We start from the raw sequence: 21,787 nt of genomic DNA, 5'->3' as shown, positions 1-21,787 counted from the left end.
TTGTGAGGCCTGTAATAATATGAGACCAATTCTATTGAAGATGTGCTTCGTTTTTAGCGCATTATTAGTGCATTCACAGTGAAAAACGTACTTCAGTGGAAATTCCTTATAACGTGGTAGCTCCGAGGGGGCAGACCCTGCAGTCACACACTGTGAAATCACATATGTAGTTAGATTCAAACCTTATCTTCCTCGGTATCAGTAAGGTTACTTGCAGTCCTCCTCCAACTTACTTATTCAAGGTTCCTCACCCTCCATAAACCTATTTAGGTCGTGGGAGCCCCACATCTTACCTGCATGGTTGCACACCCGACTAAATACTTACTAGCCTGCTCTGGAGGCGTCTATGATGCTGCATTGTATGTCGCAGATTTCTATGCTGTTCACTCTACGCCGCCACTATACTCTGCAACACTCCACACCAATGCACTCTACGCTAGTCCATTCTACTCTACGCCACTCCCCTCTATGCCACTCCAATACACAATTCTCTATGTCACTCCACTCTATGACACACTAATCCACTCTTTATCATTTCACTCTACAACACTCCACGCCACTCTCCTCTACGCCACTAACTTTTAGTCATGCTGAACAGCAGCCAGGCTAGTGTAGAACATGGCTAAAATACATTTGGAAAGCCAAACGTTCTTGCATACGCATAGGATTTGCCAATGCTTATTTAATAGGGCTGTTGAGTTAGTTGCACTGTATAGAGCTCACATAATAAGGGGGAAGCGAGTGGAGAAAATAAAATACGAAATAGGCATGGCCAGGCCAGCTGCAGGGCAAACACTGACTCTGAAGCTCCATGGGTGATCCAATCAACAGCAGGCCTCTTAATGGGAACAGAGAGCTAAGCCTGAACTGAAAGGAATTTTGGAACTAATGTAGCTCATTTTGAGTGGGTGGGTGGAAGTAAAGGTTTTGGAGTGACAGAGTAATTTAGCAGATATGTAGCCGTGCTTGAGCTGAAAGGAAGACAAGCTGGTTGCTGTCATTCCTTATCTGCTCATTTAGCACAGCTAAAATAATGCCATCTATGAACTGTATGAGAGGTGAAATTGAAAGGGGTTAGTTTCCATTTTTAGGTTTCACGTTCTGGAGAGCTTTTAGGTGTCTGTAGGTGGAAGCCTCTTGTAGACCATGCCCAAAAATTACAGTAGGCTTAGTGCCTCCCTGTTGCTTCCCACTCATAACCTTTATTTTTACTCTCATTTGCTTGTTTCTTATTCAATGGCTTGCCTTCCTGTTCTTGTGTTTATCTTTTTTCTGGAGTATAGCCTTTTCACTATCATTTAGATGGGCTCTTCCCAAGCTCTATAATCACTAAAGGTGTGGGGTAGTAGGAACTGAGGGTAAGACTGGGTTAGTCTTTTTTCGTGCCTGGTACAAGCTAGGTTGCTTTAGAGGAGGTGCTCATCTATTGCTTTCTTCTCCCTCTCTGGCTTTTTTTTTTATCCTCACCCAATCCAACTTCAAGCGCTTATTTTATATTCATTTAATGCCATTTCCTGTTAGGCTGCTTAGCACTACAAAAAGCAGTTAAGACCATTTTTTAAAATCTTTATTTACACATCTAAATGGTGACTGCCATCTTCGATAGGAAAAAATACAACGCACTCTCATATTTGCTTGGTGCGCACAGGCGTGATAACACCAGCGCATGCATAAGTCATCACAAATATGTCCAACATGTGCACACCTACAGAATGATGAGGCCGCCAGCAGCTGCCAAATCATTACACCTTTTTTGTCCTTTTTTGCCAATGCTACACATCCTTGGAAAAAAACTTTGGCCACATGGACGAAAATCCAAATTTGTAAGTTGGTAATTGTGAATTCAGACAAATCGCAATTACCGATTCGCAATTTGGAATGTACATAGGCAGTGATCACCAACTTAGCGAATCGGTACAGAGTAGCATTGCAATTTGCCTAATCACAAATTACAATTACCTTAATTGTGAATGGGCTAGATACCGAAAAGCAAACTGCGACCCAGACTCGCCATTTGCAATTGATGGTCGCAAATCGCGACCAGTAGAAAAAACAGGGAAACTACACTTCCTGGTGCTGATTGATGAACCTTGAACCAGGAAGTGCTTCCCATGAGTGTGGGAGGAGTCTAGGCAGCACACACAGCAGAGACTCACCAAGCAGAGAGGAGCAATTGCAGCATTGGCCACCCAAACAGAGGAGACAAACACAGCAGGAAGGAAGAGAAAGTTAAAGTTCTCAGAAAAAGAGTTGGAAGTCCTCACTGAAGAGTGCTGTCTGCATCATAATGCGCTGTTTGGGAGGGCAGCAATGACTGTACCTGACTCCCAGAAAAAAAATATGTCTGGCTATACAATCCAAAATAAATGCAATTGGAGTCAGCCACCTCTCTGTGGCTGACGTGCGCAAGAGGTGGCATGACCACAGGTTAAGGACCAAAGAAAAGGTTGCAGAGCGGTTAAAGGAGGCACATAGAACAGGTGGTGAACCATCCACAGTACAACCACCCACACCAATAGAGAGCATAGTGGAGACAACACTGGAGCCTGTGGCTGTTGTGGGAAGAATGGACCTGGACAGTTTAGCAACAGGAACCTCCAAACGTAAGTGGCACAGATTACCTTTTCACACTTCTCAGGGCACTATGCACACAACCCCAATTCACAAAAACATGCATCAGTTAGTAAATTCAATGCCTAAAAGTCCAGTGCAAGAATAGTGCATTATGGGTAAAATAGTCCAGTAGTCAACTGATGAAATGTAATTTTAATTTAATGAAGTAAACATAAGATAGGTATTGACAATGTATCCCCTGTGTCCCACAGATCTCCCTCAGGTATCCACTAATGCGCCCAGAGCGGAGGGAGGTGATAATGCTAACATGGCAGCAGAGGAGGCAGTCAACATTGCCACAGAGGAGTGCAACCTACAAACCCACATTTGCAATGACCCTGAACCCACAGAGGACACAGAATTGGACAACAAAGATGTAATCCTACCTCCCAGTCCACAGATTAGTGAGAGACACATACAGAGGATTACAGGGCATGGGCATAAAAGGCATTATCCAGTGCATGATGCAGGTGAGGAGGGTGGCAGCCCTCAACTGTTCTTGGGTCTGGAGACCTCCCTGCTCAGCAATCAACGCCTGCAAAAAAACTGTTGCGTAAGATGAACAGAAATTTACAGCAGATGAAACAGCCCCTAACGCAGGGCTTTGAGGGTGTGGGGACACAATTGGCCACCATAAATTGCAACATGGTCAGCCTCACCACTGACATCAATGACATAATGCAGGGAAATGGTGGTGGATCGCGCCCATGTAAGGCATCATGAGTACAGCGCTGTTGAATAGATAAACCACTTGAGCCAGTCCATTGGCCATCTGGCCACAACGACAACATGCCTGTCGCGACACACAGTCAAACTACAGGTGAAATTGTGACATTTTGCTGGAGATGTTGCCAGGGAACTAGGCTGCATTACTGCAGCTATGGACCTATTACAAGCCTCCCAGGCAGCAAGAGGCACTGGTGACACCCCTCAGGACAGTGAGACGATTTCCAGTGTAAACAGCATTTCCATCTCTGATGCCAGCATCCTGCGGCATATCAGTGCCTGCCAGACATCTGTAGACCAACCAGGCACAGGCCATGGTGGTCAAAGCTGTAGGAGGGTGTGATGTTCTAAGTTTGGTTTTTAGTAATGCACATAGCTATATTGTATTGGGTGATATAACCACATTTATTTTGCCTTATTGGTCTGTGCTATTGTATTTCAATTCACACAAATCTATCCTGAGACTACAGGATGTTTGATTTGGACAACTTGGCTATGTGGTTTTGACATTTGTGAGGACAGTGTCAACCGTCACTTACCTGGCAATGTTATGGGTTGTAATGTGATCCTGTCACCATCTACCCTCCTTTGCTATGCTACTCTCCCCAGGCTGTCGTAGTGGTGGGTCCTGCTCCTCATCCTCAGAATCTGTGTCATCTATGTTGAAATATAGCCCACATCTGGTTGAAATGCTATGTAGGATGGCACATGTAGCCACAATTTTGAATGCAATCTCAGGGGCATACTGGAGTGCATCTCCACTTTTATGCAGGCATCAGAAATATGATTTTAACATGCCAAAGGTCCTTTCAATGACGGCTCTGGTGCGCCGATGTGCTATGTTGTAGCGCATCTTCTTCTGATTTGAGGGGGATAGGTATGGGGTGAGTATCCATTGCCTCAACACATATGCATTGTCACCTGTGAAACAAAAAATGTGATTGTGATCCAGACATTACCTGTTTTTTCACTCTCAGATATCTGTAATTGAGGTTTGCAACTACACAATACCTAGTAAATATCCATCATCAAACTTCCCACGTTCTAGGCCTTGGTGTATTCCACTGTGCCTGAAGATATGCATCATGTGTGCTCCCTGGGTATTTTGCCACTATATCTGTGATGACATTGTGGACATTACATACCATCTGGATGTTCAGCGACTGAGTACTTTTCCTATTACGTAACACATACTCAAGATGTGCAGGAGGACAGATGGGTGTACATGTCCCATCCACACACCTTAATACATGGGGGAAGTTGGCAATTCTGTGCTCCTGGGAAGGTAAATGTAGTTGGACATGTGTGCAAGTATGGCATCTAAGAACCGTCTGAAGAAACGTGAAAGGGCACTTTGGGACACCCCACCATTGCTTTTGCTGTCCCGCTCCTCCCCTCCCCCCGTTAACTTTGCCAATGCTTGTTCTTCTTTGCTGTCCCCCTGCCACCTCCACCCACACCCCAAGTGACCATGGGCGCAAGTGCAGTGCCAGGTACCAAAGAGCCATTATTAGTTGAGTTGCTACTCCCATCTACCCTTAATCGACATTCATGTGCCAAACTCCTGCTATATACGAGTTTAACAAAATTTATATGAGATATTTTACCTCTTGTGAGCAGCATGAGAAGGTCACCCGCAAGCCCGCCGAGCATAAAAGAACAGCCTGACAGCTACCGGGCTCTAGCAGCACTTATGATGAAAAGAAATTGCGTCGACCATGAATGCTGCATCAGTTGCCTGGCTTCCAATGTAGCTCCTCAATTATGTTACAAAAAAAGCCTTAGTTCTCCACAACCTTGAAAGAGGCGTCCACCTCCTCTATCCATGACTCCGGGTAGAGGCGCATTCTTCTGTAGCATTTGATCAGACCCTCCGTGCTTGAAATCGTTGGCGATTAAGCCCTTGGTATGTATACAGTAAGGCAATTATATTTCAAGAGTCGCCCATAGAAACCGACCGGCTAAGTCAATGCGATGTTCAGCTCACAAATCATTCCATGCTTCAAAATACAATTCCGGGCCCTTCAGAACTGGACAATGAGTAAAGAGTTTAAACTTCAAGAGAAATTTGTTAATATCATATGTACTGGAATTATTGGAAGTGTCGCCCTTGTGCTTATTCTTTTATATATAAGAAATAATCCACCCTGTTTCGCTGTATCACAGTGAAAAATAATGCAAGGGTTCAAACAAAAATGGGGCAGTATGACAGTCCAAGGGGCTGCGCGATGGAAAGTCGGGCAGAAGCCTGGAATCCATGTTCCCCTTAGAATCCATAGGGTGAGCCTTGTTTCACTAGGTCTCACACGGTGATCCGTAGGATTGTTTTAAATAATTTTTGAGCGAAACCGGAGTCTGTGCACTGGATGAACTGAAACTATTAAACATCCTTAGGTGGATTATGTATGTTTCCATATCCTTTATGGACATGGGAGTACGGGGTGTACAGGGGAGAAAGAAGAATCTGTTGTACGAGCCCAGTCTTTCCATTGACTCCAACTGAGGTACAAGCCACCCTCATTTTTGCAAATGTGTCAAAATCGAGCATAGATTTTGTGCAATAGGAAAATTAATAACGATAGAAGCATAGCACAGGTCCTTGGAGCAATAAGAAAAAAAATCAACTAATTTCACATATTTACACGGACAAAACCTGACAGAGGCGTGGATAGCCCCTCTATGCCTGTAGCAAAAAAGCCTTATAACGCAGTGCCAATTCGCGAGTGACGTGATTCCCAAAAGCCTCAACTTAAATTTCGACTCGCATCTCTGTCATCTCACAAGAGAGTACCGTAGCCAGTCAATATTGTAACAGCTGCATTTTTCCAGCAATGTTTTTCAAAATGGAAGCCAAATATGGGACACAGGCAAGATGGCTGCATATTCGTGCAAACCTTTTGGCTCTTCAGATTTTATTATTTGGCCCTAATTGGATCTAGAAGCACTGCTGCACGCATCAAAGTAAATGGAGGGTCATCACCATCTAATGAAGAGGGGCCTAAGAGGAAACCCCACTTTTACCAATATTGTTTGCCCTTGCTTGGCACACACTGTAGACAAAATGCAAAATAACAACAACATTACTGGGGTAAAATTCAGAAAAGGTGAATAGAAACTGAATATGTACACTGATAATGTGTTAATCATAGTAGTTAAACCTATCCAATCTCTCCCACCCATGCTGAAAGAATTGGAAAAATTCACGAAGTGCCCAGGTTTACAGTACACCTTCAGAAATGTTAGGCATAAAACATTTACATCCGGGGGCGTGGCTATGCGGCGAATGGAGTTGGCAGCAGGGCTCCGGAGCTCCGGGACCCGCAGCCCCAACGGACCCCCTCTGTGCATCCTACAAAGGGGCGAACGGTAGGGGCCATACATCAGACCCTTGCAACTGTGGGCAGATCCACTTGACAGGTGTCAGGCAGGAGTGCTGGGGGGCCGCGATTGGAGCTGCGAGCGCATGGCAGCTTAAAATGGCGTCCATCGGCTCAGGGACTCCTGGAGCCGCGTGGACCACAGTACGCTGGCGCCGGGGCCCCGATAGGAGCATGATCCTAAACCGTACCATGTAACCGACGAGCAGGGGTAACCAACAGCGAACAATGGCCCTGTGACTCGGGGACTCCCCAAGATCTTAACCGGACGCGACACGGCCTACGCGCACCACCCCCAACCTACAACCCTGTGAATTGCTTGCCAGCAAGAGACTGCCTAGAGGGCTGGACCGCAGAGAGAGGTGTGGGCCTAGGAGTGCACCCTGGAGCGGCGTGGTGGGTTCAGCTGCGTGCTGGGCTGCAGCTGTGGCCGCAGGGTGGCCTGACAGAGCAACCATTGTCCAGGGGACCACGGAGGGCCACGGAGGGGTCAGACTACACGTCAGAAGTAGGACAACCTACCGGATTGCGCTCTGCTGACGCTGGGGGCCTTGAACTAGCAAGTAACCAGCCGCATCCCAAAAGAGCGGTGCCTACATCCTCGGTTGAACCGGGACGGGGGTACCTGAGTGAACACGAGGAGGCGAGTGCAGGTGAGAATGCTCCGACCGGCAGAACCCGATGGAGGGAGCCCCCTGCAGCCACATGTGGGCTGAGGCCAGACCAGTGGAGGGATGGCTGCTGGTCCTTCGCCTTGCTGGGCATTACCAAGGCAAACTAGTATTAAGCTGACGAGGACGGGTAACGGAGTGGACTAGAGCCCCCCTGTCTAATACTATCAAGAACCCCCACTCAGCAGTCAGTTCCTTCATCCCCTGAACGCCCCTGACAATGAATGCCGAGAGGGGCCTTGTGCTACTGGGGACACGACTGGCCCCGGCTGCAAATTTGGAACTGAGTGAAGCTGATGCCCACATTGGGACACACACACACATGTCATACCGTGGAGTGCACCTATCCCCTAGAGCAGTGGTCATCAAACTTTTTAATGCTGTGCCCCGCCAGTTGGAAATAAAAATCTTTGGCCCCCCCCTCAGAATTTTTCACAATTATTTTATAAAGATGGCAATGTTTAAATATGTCTAGGCCTATTTACACATTGCAGTTAAGTACTGTTACCTTTTTTTAAAAATGCAATAACATGCTTCTGAATAAAACAAAGGCCTGTTATCTGTATAATGCTTCTTTTGGCCAGTGTCTGACCCCACTTTGAAGACCTCTGCCCTAGAGTGAACGCCCAGAATCTGGTGGTGACCGACACAGCAGTGCACCATGGGCAAGGCCCTCAAAAAAAGAGACGGGGATCTGGGAGGCCCCCGGCGTATGCGAGCATCCAGTGGCGAGTCAGAGCACGCATCACCAGCAACAACAACACTGACACCCGCCACTCCAACACTGCAAGACGTACTCCAAGCCATAGCCGTGTCAAGAGCAGCATTGGAGGTCAAAATTGACACTCTGAGCATAGATTTGGGCCTCTCATGCGATGACCATCGTCGCTTGGCAGAAAGGGTCAGCGCAACAGAAAGGGAACTCTCAGAGACAACCCCTCGCATTGGCACTAGCCGGTGGCCACATGACATCCATTAAAACCCACCTGAAGACGCTGGAAAGCAGAGCGGAAGACATGGAGAACAGGGCACGACGTAACAATATTAGGTAGTAGGGCAGCTGGAAAAAATTGAAGGTCCAGATGTGGTGCATTTTCTAGAAGACCGGCCCAAGAGTGTGGTGGCCCTGGAGGGCCTCTCCCTTTTCTTCGCGCCCATAGAGTACCTGCTAGATAATTTCCCTCAGGGGCTCTGCCAAGGCCAGTGGTAGCACAACTGATTCACTTCAAGGATCGAGACTATATATTACAACAAACGAGATTACATGGAAACCTGATGGTGGAAAACAGTAGAGTATCAATATTTCATGACTTCTGTAGGGAAGTCCAGCGCCAGACAATGGGTTTCACCACTGTGAAACGGGAACTCAGGGACCTGGGGATTTCATATTCCATGCAGTTTTCTGCACAACTCCGAATGGTTACTTCGATCGGGCTAGAATTATTTTCTACACTGCAGGATGCATGGTCCTGGATGGAACTACTACCTAACCTGGGCCCGAGCAACCCATCCCGGCAGCAGAAGAAGAAACGTCGACCTTGATCCAACTGGGGAAGACCGCCAGCATTGATTGATCCACCTACAGAGGAGGAAGTACAGAAGGAACGTCAGAAGGTAGTTGCGGCGGTCGCCTCGTTAGGCAGATCGTCATTGAGCCCCATGTCCCCAACCCAGGGAGTGAGTGAGGAGAGGACGGATTCTGACAGCGAATCCACTGCTTCAGCCCACTCAAGTGTGATTCTACCAGTGGTCACCCCGGGAAATGCAGGTGAACTTATCTAGTGAACCTTGTTGTTTTCTCAGTTGATATACGTTGTGGGGCTCTGAGATGGCAGACACACTTTACCCCCACAACACTTGCAATGGCCGACATATACCATTATACCATCTAGCTCCTACATGGCAGGCATAAGATACCAGGGGCGAGATGGGAGCCGAGGGCACCTGGAGCCAACTGCTGCACAATGCCAGAATTTTCACCCCGCAAACCACAACCTGAACGATAGAAGGTATGAACAAGTTTGATTCTTGGTTGTTTGATGGTTTGGGCGAGGCCGTCACACCTCTTGCCCTGGGGACTGGGAGTTGGGGGAAATGTTTTCTAGTTAATGAAAAGAATTGTTTGTGCTGCCTACGTCTATAACATATTCAAATTGCTGTGAGACGGGTTCCCTTTGAGATGGGCCCTGGGCCCCTACAATTCCCAACATACCCTATACTACATGCTCAATGGACACCACACTGAATGTTAAGGCTTCTAACATGGAATGTAAGGGGGATGCACTCAATGGCTAAACGACATAAAGTATTTTCACATCTCACTAGACGGGGAATCCATATAGCTCTGTTGCAGGAGACACACTTAGATGCCATAAAGGGGCGCGCCCTCCAGCGGAGATGGAGAGGCCAGGTACACTGTACTACTTACTCGGCTTACACAAGGGGGACCCTCATGTGGATTAAACCTGGGGTTCCCTATCAACACACTGCGTCTATCATAGACCCCCTGGGTCACTATGCCATAGTCATTTGGAAAATAGATGGGCGGGAGATAGTACTCAGGAGCATCTATGGCCCTAACACTGATCAATCAGGATTCCTGGCATCCGTCTCCGAACGCCTGGCCTTCCACCTCATGCGACCTGTATTGTTAGGGGGGGACTTTAACTGTATTGCAGACACAACATTGGGTAGATCACACCCTCCGCTGCCATCCTCCCCGATTATCCGGACAGCCAACTTTTACAAAAACTGGCAAAGGAATGGGGTCTGATTGACTCTTGGCGTACTCATCATCTGGAGAATAGGGACTACTTCTTTTATTCACCAATGCAAGACCTGCATGTGCGCCTGGACACCTTTTTGTGTTCACCAGACGTACATGAGTTGGCACAGCTGACTGAATATCTGACCAGGATGATCACAGATCATAATCCATTATTTTTTAGGCTTGGGTGGTCCCGCATCTGTTCTCCAATACCCACGTGGTGGCTCCACCCAGCCCTGTTGGAAGATCAGGCTTTTAAAGACACCAGTGGCTCTGACACAACTGGTTATTTTAAGACGAATGAGAGTTCGACAAACTCAAGGCTGATAGAATGGGATGCCTTTTAGGCAGTGATTAGAGGACGATGCATCTCAGCGGCTAACAGTGAACGCCAAGCGCTGCTACATGACATAGGGAAGGCTGAACAGGAGTAAGGAACACTAGAACAGAGGTGCCCAGACGACCCAGATCTTCAGGCATTGCTCCTTGCCGCCCGAGAAAAGGTGGCAGTAACGATTGAGATACTGCATTGCTATGATTATAAAGCCTACATAGCAGGGACACATTAAAAGGGTGACTGCGCGAGCACCCTATTGGTGTGGCTTGCGAATCCTGCACACAGAGGCTCGGTTATAGTCGAACTGAACATGCCCACGGGCCAGGCCATACACACCCAGGCTGCAATTAACCAAGAATTCTACAACTGTTATGCTGACTTCTGTACTAGCAAAGTCCTACCAACTGAGGCGACATCCAAAATTTCTTATCAGAGCTTGCCGTTCCAACATCTCGGAACAAGAAGTGACCCCCTTGGGAGCAGCAATCACGCTTGCTGAGGTGAGAGCTGCCATCACCAGTATGGCGTTAAATTAAACCCCAGGACTGGACGGCCTCATAGTTGAATTTTATTCAACATACATCACGAAACCAGGCCCAAGATTGGTCGAGATGTACAAAGAGGCCAAGAAATGTAGTACTCTTTCCATATCAGCTTGGGAAGCCCTCATTGTTCCTCTCCTGAAACCGAGAAATCCATCCACTGACGTCGCCTCTTACCGCCCCTTATCGATGATGTGGGTAGACTATAATATACTGAACAAGATCCTAGCCACGCGTCAAATGCGGTATATGCCACACCTGTTCCATATGGATCAAGCTGGGATTATCCCCGGGCAACATACAGCCATTAATATACATCGCCTCTTCTCTCTCCTAGATAGTGACACTTATGATAAACAGGAGGTGGTGATCTTTGCTATCAACTTTGAAAAAGCTTTTTATAGCCTGGAATGGCAATACCTCTATGAAGTGCTCCGTAAGTGTGGCCTGGACGACCAGTTTGTTGCCTAGACCCAATTGCTTTATGCCGAGCCGATGGCCAGAGTCCGCACGGGTAGCACCATCTCGGAGGGCTATTGGGTGGAGAGGGGGACCAGGCAAGGCTGCCCACTCTCCCACTCTGCTTTTTGGTCTTGCTATTGAGCCACTCGCCTGTACAGCTAGGAAGGGAAGCACCTATAGAGGACTGAGAGTGGCGGGACACAACCACTACATTGACCTATATGCAGACGGTGCCTATTGGAGAGGGTTGGTGTTATATCTGGGCTCCGAGTTCACTGGCGAAAATCTAGCCTATTCCCTGCGATGGAGGGCAGAGCAGTTCCCTGGGACCTTGGCGTGCTACAGTGGGAACCACGTTGCTTGGCTTACTTAGGAGTTTCGCGGTAATATGACCTACTAGGAATCGTTACCGCTGTCGGTTGCTGGGCAGGTTGCACTACTGAAAATGATAGACCTACCCTGCTTACTATATTTCTTTACTACTCTCCGGTTGTGGATCCCAAGTACTTTTTTCAAGGAATTGAACTCTCTGGTTATTGGGTTCCTGTGGGGTACTGGCAGGCGGCTGGCACTTGCTGTGCTACAGAGACTGGTGGCAGATGGAGGGCTGGCCATCCCCGACTTCAAGTCATACAATCTGGCAGGACAACTACAGTGGCTGACCAGATGGATGGCCAACCGTACGAAGCCCAACAGGGAGGTCACACCCTTTACTCCAGGCCTTCAGTCGTTGGTCATAGTTGTTCTTCATCTGGGTCCCCGAGTTCCATCCAGCGCCACTGAGTTGAAGGTGATGCACATCTGTTGGCTGCAATATCTTCACAGGTCAAAATGTGTCACGCCCTATGCTCCTGCCACATGGGGAGGGATTGGAGGAGAATTTCGAGTTGGGTGCAAGCAGGAGCGATCTCTATGGGGACCCTGTATGAAGCTGACTCCCTCTTACCATTTGAGGACTTTCAAATTCAATATAATATCCCCCCAGGACACTTGACACCAGGCAGACTTGGAGACATTTTGGACTGGTAGAGGCCAGGTGCCCGAGATGCGGCGAAGAGGAGGCAGAATTCTTGCACATGTTTTGGGCTTGTCCGACTTTGAGAGAGTTCTGGGGCTCTGTCATCAACTCCTTAACAGAAGTGATAGAACAGGAGGTTCCCTACGATCCCAGACACTGTTTGCTCAGTGGGTATAAATACACGGATCGTCATAGGATGACCAACCAATTCCAGGATCTGGCCCTTTTACTAGCTAAGAGAGAAATAGCGATAACCTGGAAGGTGGCTCACGGTTACACCAAACACACAAAAGGTGACAGGAGGATGCTTGTGATAAGTCTAGCCACTGGCAATCACTGGTGGTAACATCCTCCCCACTAGAGCAGGTGCAGTACGTTTAACCACTAGCAGTTGCTCGGGGTAAAATTCCAAACCGTTGTTTTTTTGCCCACCATGCTACCACAGATTAGACCCAGCCATCTGCAACTCAATCTTTACCCTACTCTAATAGTAACAGTCCAGCCCAGACAGCCAAGCTACGAGGAGGTTCAAGAATGATTTGCATTTGGCTAGGTCCAAACTGAGATGGCATAGTGTGCAAATAACGATGGACTGAATAGACTGGGATGCAGCCCGAGTAATTACAAGTGGCTGAGATTAATTCAAGCATTCCATATATTATTCAACCAAATGAAACAGGAACGCGTTTGACAAAGGCAGTAATGCCAAAACGTGTACCTGTTTCATTGTTTCATTTGGTTGAATAAAATATATTGTTAATTCATCCACTCATGGAGTGCCTGTCTTCCTTCAAGAAGGAGGAGAGTGTGGATACAAAGACTCGGTGGCGCGCATAAGCCACACAGAAGAAGTGTTTTTATATATATATATATAATTATATATATTATATAGTTTAGTTAGGATTGGATTTCCATAGGAAATTGATTTTTTATTTTTCTAATAACTTTCCTGCCATTTGAAGAATCTTCATGAAACGTTTCAAAAAAGGTTCGTCCACCTCAGCACCTGCCTGGAAAGTTTTAGGGTGATCTGTCAAACAGGGGCCAAAACAGGAGGGTCTCAAAATACATTTTCTCCATGTAGTTTCCCATAGAAACGGCTGATCAGAATTACACCAAATTTGGCAGAAAGCTCAATCTTTACCCAGAAAGCACGCTTTGTGGATTTGGTGGAAATCCGTTCAGGATTTTGTTGAGAAATTAGAGTTCAAAATGTATGGCTAGTTCAGGCTGCGGTAGTACTGTGGAACTGGCAGATGAAAAGATAAGATCTGATTTGCTGCTGTCTACATCTAAACAAGGATGTTCGGCAGCCGTTTAAGGACTAGAGAACTCAGTCCACATATCATAATAAAAAATAAAAAAAAACATGTATGGAGCAGGGTAGAGACACTCTGTCTGATTGGGTCCAGTGTGGGGGCCCAAGAGAGAGCCCCCGTCCCCTGGCCAAGCCTTGGGCCAAAGACTGAATTTTGTTTTGACGTACTACAAGTAGAAAATTAAAAGATACAGTGTGGGGGCCAACCTGTCCCGGCCCATTTAAATTATAAACCCCCCTGGGGTGGGCCAGGGCCCAGAGGATCAGCGCAGTTTTATTTGTTTTTCTATTAATATTTTTATGATAACTTTGGGAGGGGCTTGCATAGGGCCTCCTCCCAAAGATAGATACATCTCCCAAGGGCCCCTATCTCCCCAGGGGCAGTGTAGGTTTTAGGGAACCTGGGACCTAAAAGCACTTAGATTTTGGGGGTGGTACAGCTGCAAACCCTCACACTGCACTGTGCCCTTCCTCTCCCATCACCAGTGAAGCAGGGTGCACACTGCAGATACCCATACTGCCCTCATGGACAAGCAAGGAGTAGGAAAGTAGTGGATTTTGAAATATTATGTAATATTTTAATTAGGTTACAGACACATTTTTTGGTTACATCTATATATATATATATATATATATATATATATATATATATATATATATATATATATATATATATATGTTAATTTTGAAATTATTAATATATTTAGTTTCATCCATTTTATAAATTGTTGTTTCTTTTTACATTTGTTAAAGAATATGTTTGCTTATATTTTATTACCATTACTCATTAACACTTAAAGTATTTTATTTTGTACTTTAATATTTTAAATAAATTACTTATAATGCTATTTATGTGAAAACTATGATATATGTACCCTTTTGGGTGATATTCTGTTCCATGATATTTTAGACAATATTTTGGGAGTTTATATTTAAAGTATGTAAACTTGATATTTTTGTAGATGACCTTTTTTTTTTACACAAAATTTGTTTGTCACAATATTGTTGTTCCTGATATTCGGATGTTGGGCCATGATTTACCAACACTTTGTGCCATGTTTGTGTTACGTTTATGACGCCTGGCAGAGTGTTAAGGTGGGATTTACTATCCAACACAAACCAGGTTTTGCATTTGAAAGTATCCGAAAGTACAACAAAGTTGCACTATGCTGTACATTGCTTCAAAGGGGCATTCCAAGGGTGGTACATAGCCATTCCCATGCAACCACCCATTTGTTTTGTCTTAAATCCCTATCTACTAACATTAATGGACACGGTTTATGACAAAATCTTATGTCTCTTTGAGGCAGGAGTAATACGTTTCCCCATATTTTAACTTTGCATATGTGCTGCATTGTACAGCATACAAAGAGGGAAAAGTATTAATGTGTCCCCTTCCAGTACAAAATCTATGTTTTAAGGAATGCATATCCTTGCACTATGGGGCAAGGGTCTGTGCATTGGTGCATGACAGCCAAAAGAGTGGCATTATTGGGGGTGAGAAACAAATGTGCCATACCTTAGCAGATACCTTGGTGCAAGGTAGTGCAGCAACTTTGGTTTGGAGGAGAGGGGGTGATCAGCAGTGGAGACCCTGCAGGTGAACACAGCTACTCTCTGTTTGAAATGGGGTCTTTGGTTGGCAGTCAGGCTACCCCCTGTCCAAGCAAGGACCCTCACTCTAGTCAGGGTAAAAGAGAATCACCCTCAGCTAACCCCGCTCGCCCCCTGGGTAGCTTGGCACGAGCAGCAGGCTTAACTTCAGAGTGCTAGGTGTAAAGTATTTGTACCAACACACACAGTAACTCAAAGAAAACACTACAAAATGACATAACACAGGTTTAGACAAATAGAGAATATTTATCTAAACAAAACGAGACCAAAACGACAAAAATCCACAATACACAAGTCAAGTTACCAATTAAAAAACTAAAAAGAGTCTTCATGTAGTTTTAAACACAACGCTAATGCTGTTAGCGTGAAAATGTACCTTGGTGCATAAAAAATAACCCAGCACGTGCGAATGTGCGTCAAAAAGGGCTTGCGATGCGTCGATATCACTCACCAGCGAGACCTTGCGTCGTTTCTCCTTTAGTCGGGTCGGAGTGCGTCGTTTCTTCTCTCTGCAGGAGAGCGATGCGTCGATCTCGTCAGCACTCTCGGGTCCAGGCAGGCCTCGTATCGTTTTTACACACCCAGCAATGTTAGCGAAGGAAATCCAGCCGCACGATGATCCGAAAAACACGCAGCGCGGGTTGCGATCTCACCAGCCTCCGTCAGCGATGCTGCGCGTCATTTCTCCAGCTGCGTGCATCGATCCTCCAATCGCGCTGCAGGCGAGCATCGATTTTCAGCCGCGATCCTGGCGGCGCATCGATTTTTCAGCCACGGTTCAGAGTTGCACCAATTTTTTCCCCACACGGCAGTCTGTGCGTGGATTTCTCACTCTTGTCCTGCCAGCTTTTCCTTTCAGGGCCCCAGGAACTGGATGGGCACCTCTTGGCAGAGTAGGAGTCTCAGCAGAGGCTCCAAGTGCTGGCAGAGAGAAGCCTTTGCAGTCCCTGAGACTTCAAATAACAGGAGGCAAGCTCTAAATCAAGCCCTTGGAGAATTCTCCACAATAAGGAAGGCTACACAAAGACCAGTCTTTGTCCTCTAGCACAGGCAGAAGCAGCAACTGCAGGATAGCTCCACAAAGCACAGTCACAGGCAAGGCAGCTCTTCTTCCTCAGCTCTTCAGCTCTTCTTCAGGCAGAGGTTCCTCTTGGTTTCCAGAAGTGTTCTAAAGTCTGTGGTTTTGGGTGCCCTTCTTATACCCATTTTGCCCTTTAAAGTAGGCTTACTTCAAAGCAAAGTCTCTCTTGTTTGTGAAATTCTGCCTTGCCCAGGCCAGGCCCCAGACACACACCAGGGGGTTGGAGACTGCATTGTGTGAGAGCAGGCACAGCCCTTTCAGGTGTGACTGACCTCTCCTCCCCTCCCTCCTAGCACAGATGGCTCATCAGGAAATGCAGGCTACACCCCAGCTCCCTTTGTGTCACTGTCTTGTGGGAGGTGCAACCAGCCCAACTGTCAAACTGACCCAGACAGGGAATCCACAAACAGGCAGAGTCACAGAAATGGTTTAAGCAAGAAAATGCTCACTTTCTAAAAGTGGCATTTTTAAACACACAATCTTAAAATCAACTTTATTAAAAGATGTATTTTTAAATTGTGAGCTCAGAGTCCCCAAACTCCACATGTCCATCCACTCCGAAAGGGAATCTACACTTTAATCAGATTTAAAGGTAGCCCCCATGTTAACCTAAGAGAGGGACAGGCCTTGCAACAGTGAAAAAGGAATTGAGCAGTATTTCCCTGTCAGGACATATAAAATACATTACTATGGGGTCATTTTGACCTCGGCGGTCTTTTTCCAAGACCGCCGAGGGACCGCCGTGCAGAAGACCGCCAGTGGTGGCGGTTTGCCGCTCGGACTATTATGACCGTTGGCAGCTCTCCGTCCTTTTACGGATGGAGAGCCGCCAACAGTCATACTGGCGGGAGGTGGGGAAGTGGAGGTTGCTCCACCTCCACCGCCACGCCAACAGAACACCGCCCAGAGAATCACGTCCTGTGATTCGCCATGGCGGTGTTATGTTGACGGTGTGGTGTCGGTGGAGCAGCCCCCATGGCTCCCCTCCCCTCCCGGAGGATCGTCGAACCAGGTAAGTCGATCGTCCGTGAGGGGAGGGGGGTGGAGGGGGTGTTGTGTGCGTTCATGGGGGTGTGCGTGTGTGCATGTAGAGGGGGTGTGTGAGCGCGTGTATGTCTGTAGGTATGCCTGTATGGATGTGTGCGTGTATGTTTGAATGTGGGTGTGTGTGTCTGACTGTGTGTGTGGATGTTGGCATGTATGTCAGTGTGTGTGCGTGTTTGTGTGTTGGTGGTGCCTGCGTGCGTGTCGTGTGTGTATGAATGATGTTATGGTGGGGGTAGGAGTGGGGAGGGGGGTCCTGCCACCTTTGGGGGGTGGCAGGGGTGGTGGGGGGGTAGGGGAGGGAGTCGGGGTGGGGGTGGGGGGTGGGGGAGACCCCTCTCAGTGTCAGGGAAGGAATTCCCTGGCACTCATAGTGCTCACCGCCATGGATTTCATGGCGGTTTCAAACCGCATGAAATCCATGGCGGTCAGCAGGGTCCAAATACCGCCGGTGGTATAGTGATGGCTGCCGGGCTGGAGACCCAGGTCTCCAACCCAGCGGTCGTCTCCACCCTGGCGGGCGGAACGGAGAAGCAGCGGATGACCATGGCGGTAACCGCCATGGTCATAATACAAAGTAAAAGACCGCCAGCCTGTTGGCGGTCTTACCGCCGCTTCTCCGCCTTCCGCCAGGGTCATAATGACCCCCTATATGTCCTACCTTAACCATACACTGCACCCTGCCCTTGGGGCTACCTAGGGCCTACCTTAGGGGTGTCTTACATGTAAAAAAAAGAGAAGGTTTAGGCCTGGCAAGTGGGTATGCTTGCCAAGTCGAATTTGTAGTTAAAACTGCACACACAGACACTGCAGTGGCAGGCCTGAGACATGATTACAGAGCTACTTATGTGGGTGGCACAACCAGTGCTGCAGGCCAACTAGTAGCATTTGATTTACAGGCCCTGGGCACCTCTAGTGCACTTTACTAGGGACATACAAGTAAATCAAATATGCCAATCATAGATAAGCCAATTACATACACATTTTGTACAGGAGCACTTGCACTTTAGCACTGGTTAGCAGTGGTAAATTGCCCAGAGTAACAAAAACAGCAAAAACAGAGCCCAGCACACATCAAAAACCTGGGAAACAGAGGCAAAAAGTTAAGGCAGACCACTCCAAGGATGAAAAGTCTAGCACTCACTAATAATCATGATGCGGTTTTGTTTTTGGGCCTTGAGCAACCAAAAGAAAGTAAGAGTGGAGATGATACTCTGTGACTGTTGTCCAAACAAGGATCAAAAGACTGAGGGAACACAAGGGCCAATATATAAATTAAGGGGTCTATAATAGGATCTCCCATCAGGCTAGGTACAGTGTTGTCACAGCTTTTTATTTGACCACTGTCAAAAATACTTTTTGTTCTTTACCAAAAAAGTATGAGGACAGTTTGAGGCAAATGGAGTTTTTAAAGGTGACCAAGCCAACTAACCTTGATTAGAATTTAATAAAATTTAATATTTTTATTGCTTAGTTATTCTCCAACAAGAAATACTTTGAAATATGAGTGAAAAGTAGTTTACTTTAAAGAGGTGTGGCCAACAGCATTTGAAAAACCTGATAGATTTCAAGACAGCATTTATAAAAGCGGGTGTTTGGTTCTACCAACTCCCTGTAATTTTTGGTGAAGTAAGTGGCAAATTGGGAACTTCCAATTATATTACAACTATTTCCAAATCATGATAGCCACAAAAAGTCACTTTGTAGGAGAAATTGCAGATGCCCACAATGATCTTCCCAGGTAGCTATGTACAGGCACAGATCCAGTGCTCACCTAGCCCTGTCTTTTTAAAATAAATGTTACTATTAAAACAAACATGCAAAGCACGCTTAAAACCCAAACTTAAATCAAATAAAAATATCCATGTATCAATATAAAATAAACAGTCTAAGGAACATGAATAACCTTCATTGATTAAAAAATATAAAAAATATAAAAAATATTTAATGTAAAATATAAATGTAAAATAAAAAAAGGTTTTTATTTGCACCCCAGAACTAATACAATGAAATTTGTAGGGCTCTTTAACTCTTCACAATTAATGTTTATTAAACAACTAAATAATTTAAATATATTTTTTTGTTGTTGTAAATATTCAGTCCTAAACAAAATAAAATAAAGCCACCTTTCTGAAGAGCAGACAGTTCTGTCTGAAGGATGAGGGCTACTTATAGGCCATTGCGACACAGCAGGTCAAGTGCCTCATTTTGCATGGGCTAGTATTTTCAGTACAGTAAAATGCGTCTGGACATATCAATACTGCAGTGTTTGTTTTTTCCTCCAGTGCAATATTACCCCTTTTATGCTGGTTGGAATGAGGGATTGCACATTAATAGTACATTGTTTCCCCCATACTGAGCTGTGAAACTCTGAATAATCCAATTTTCACACAAATTTTCCCTTGTGAAACTAGAAAAGGAAAAACCTCTTGATCCATCCGGTAACTTCATGCAAGTTGGTATCCACTTTAGGCACTAACTACCGTTTGGCTCCAATCTGAAATTACTGGCCTGATTACAAAGAGGGCCAAAGTACTTATTGAATTATTTAATCAGAACCAGTACAAAATATATTTACTTAAAAGATTTAAGACAGAGGAAAACATGTGTGAATTACTCAGAACATACTATTTAATCCTCTTGCCAAAGTCACCTATTGAATGTATTAATAGAAACATATCCTAAGGGCCTTTTCAAGTTTAGAATGCAATGCATATTTCAGTATTTGCAATTGAGTACACATGGGGTAAGTGTTCTAATTTCAACAACAATTCTGGCCTTTTGCGGTGGTTGTCCAAATACTATTATTAGTGCTACATTTTTAAATAATAATCTTTTTCAGGAAGATCATTTTAGAACATATCGTTAAAAAGTATGCAACGTTTATTTGTTAAGAGGCATTTCTATTACCGAAGGTGGCCTTTAGAAAACAGGCCTGTTATGTAGTTGTTCAATGTTTAGATTATTTTGTATTCATAAATTAATATTTTACGTTTTTTATACCTAGCAATAATATTTATTTAGTGTATGAAATCCAACTGAATAAAATCAATAACATAACCTAATCAAATCAAATCATTATTTATTTGTTTTTTTTCAATAAAAACCATAAAAGACAGCAGCAAAAATACAATACATCTTTGACAGTCCAACAATAAATAAAAAAACAAGCAAATAAAAATGTTCATCTCAGGGAATAAGCATAAATATATCAACACAGACATTGTTAAAATGCATGCATTCCCTTGAAGAGAAGGGATGATAAAATTCCTTCCACTAATATGTGTATCTCAATAAGACTTGGTAAAGTGCATAGTGTGCTTATTTAAAAAAAAAAGCTATAGATTTATTGTATAGAGTCTATCAAGATCCTTAAATTAACAGCTTCAGCTAAAAAGCAGGCAACATAAAAGCAAATACATTGATCAGGGAGTAGTTGTAGATATAACAAAGGTTTCCCTAAGTAAAATGTTTCCCCGATAGAAGGGAAATAATGAATTATGTACGCAATTGCTTATTAATTGGTCAAAATGTTATATAGTGCAGTGTCTTGCTTAGAGACGGAATCACAACTACAAGACTCTAGAATGCAGTGCTTGCTCCATCCTCGAGGGACCGCAAGTAAATGATGAAACAAATTAAGCATGAATTCAGTTGATAAAAATGTATGATTCTTTGATATAACTAATGTTAGATAATGTTCTAAAGGGGTGAGGTTTACAACACTACGAATGATCTTACAGAGAGTTTAATCAGTTCCAAAGAGACTCTGTTGTTACATGGTTAGTTTAGGCAGTTTTTAATTAACAGACAATTTAGTTCAGTTTCTGGATTAAGTCAGACTGAAATTCATAACGACAAGGAACACTGATGTAGGGCACCTGTTAAAAAACGTAGACCAGCTCTTCGTTAACTATGAACAAAAAAGAGATTCAGGAAAGAGATAATAATGTCCTCAAGAACTGATTTTCAACTGTTTGCAACAATGATACATTAGCCTACCCCCAAATATCACTTCCATAATAGGGTATATATATACATTTAGCCTTATAGATCTTCAATATGGCCCCTAAAGACCTGTGTCCTAGCCTACTAGCAAAATTGAAAACAGAGGCAATCAACCTGGAGAAAGTGTCTTGTTGATTTTAATGGTGACACTCAGAAGTTGGAAAAGTGAAACAACGGTCCTAGATAAGAGAAGGTATCAACCTTACAAA

The sequence above is a fragment of the Pleurodeles waltl genome, chromosome 5 (assembly GCF_031143425.1).
Source record: "Pleurodeles waltl isolate 20211129_DDA chromosome 5, aPleWal1.hap1.20221129, whole genome shotgun sequence".
Lineage (NCBI taxonomy): Eukaryota > Metazoa > Chordata > Amphibia > Caudata > Salamandridae > Pleurodeles > Pleurodeles waltl.
This window is presented reverse-complemented; position numbering follows the sequence as displayed.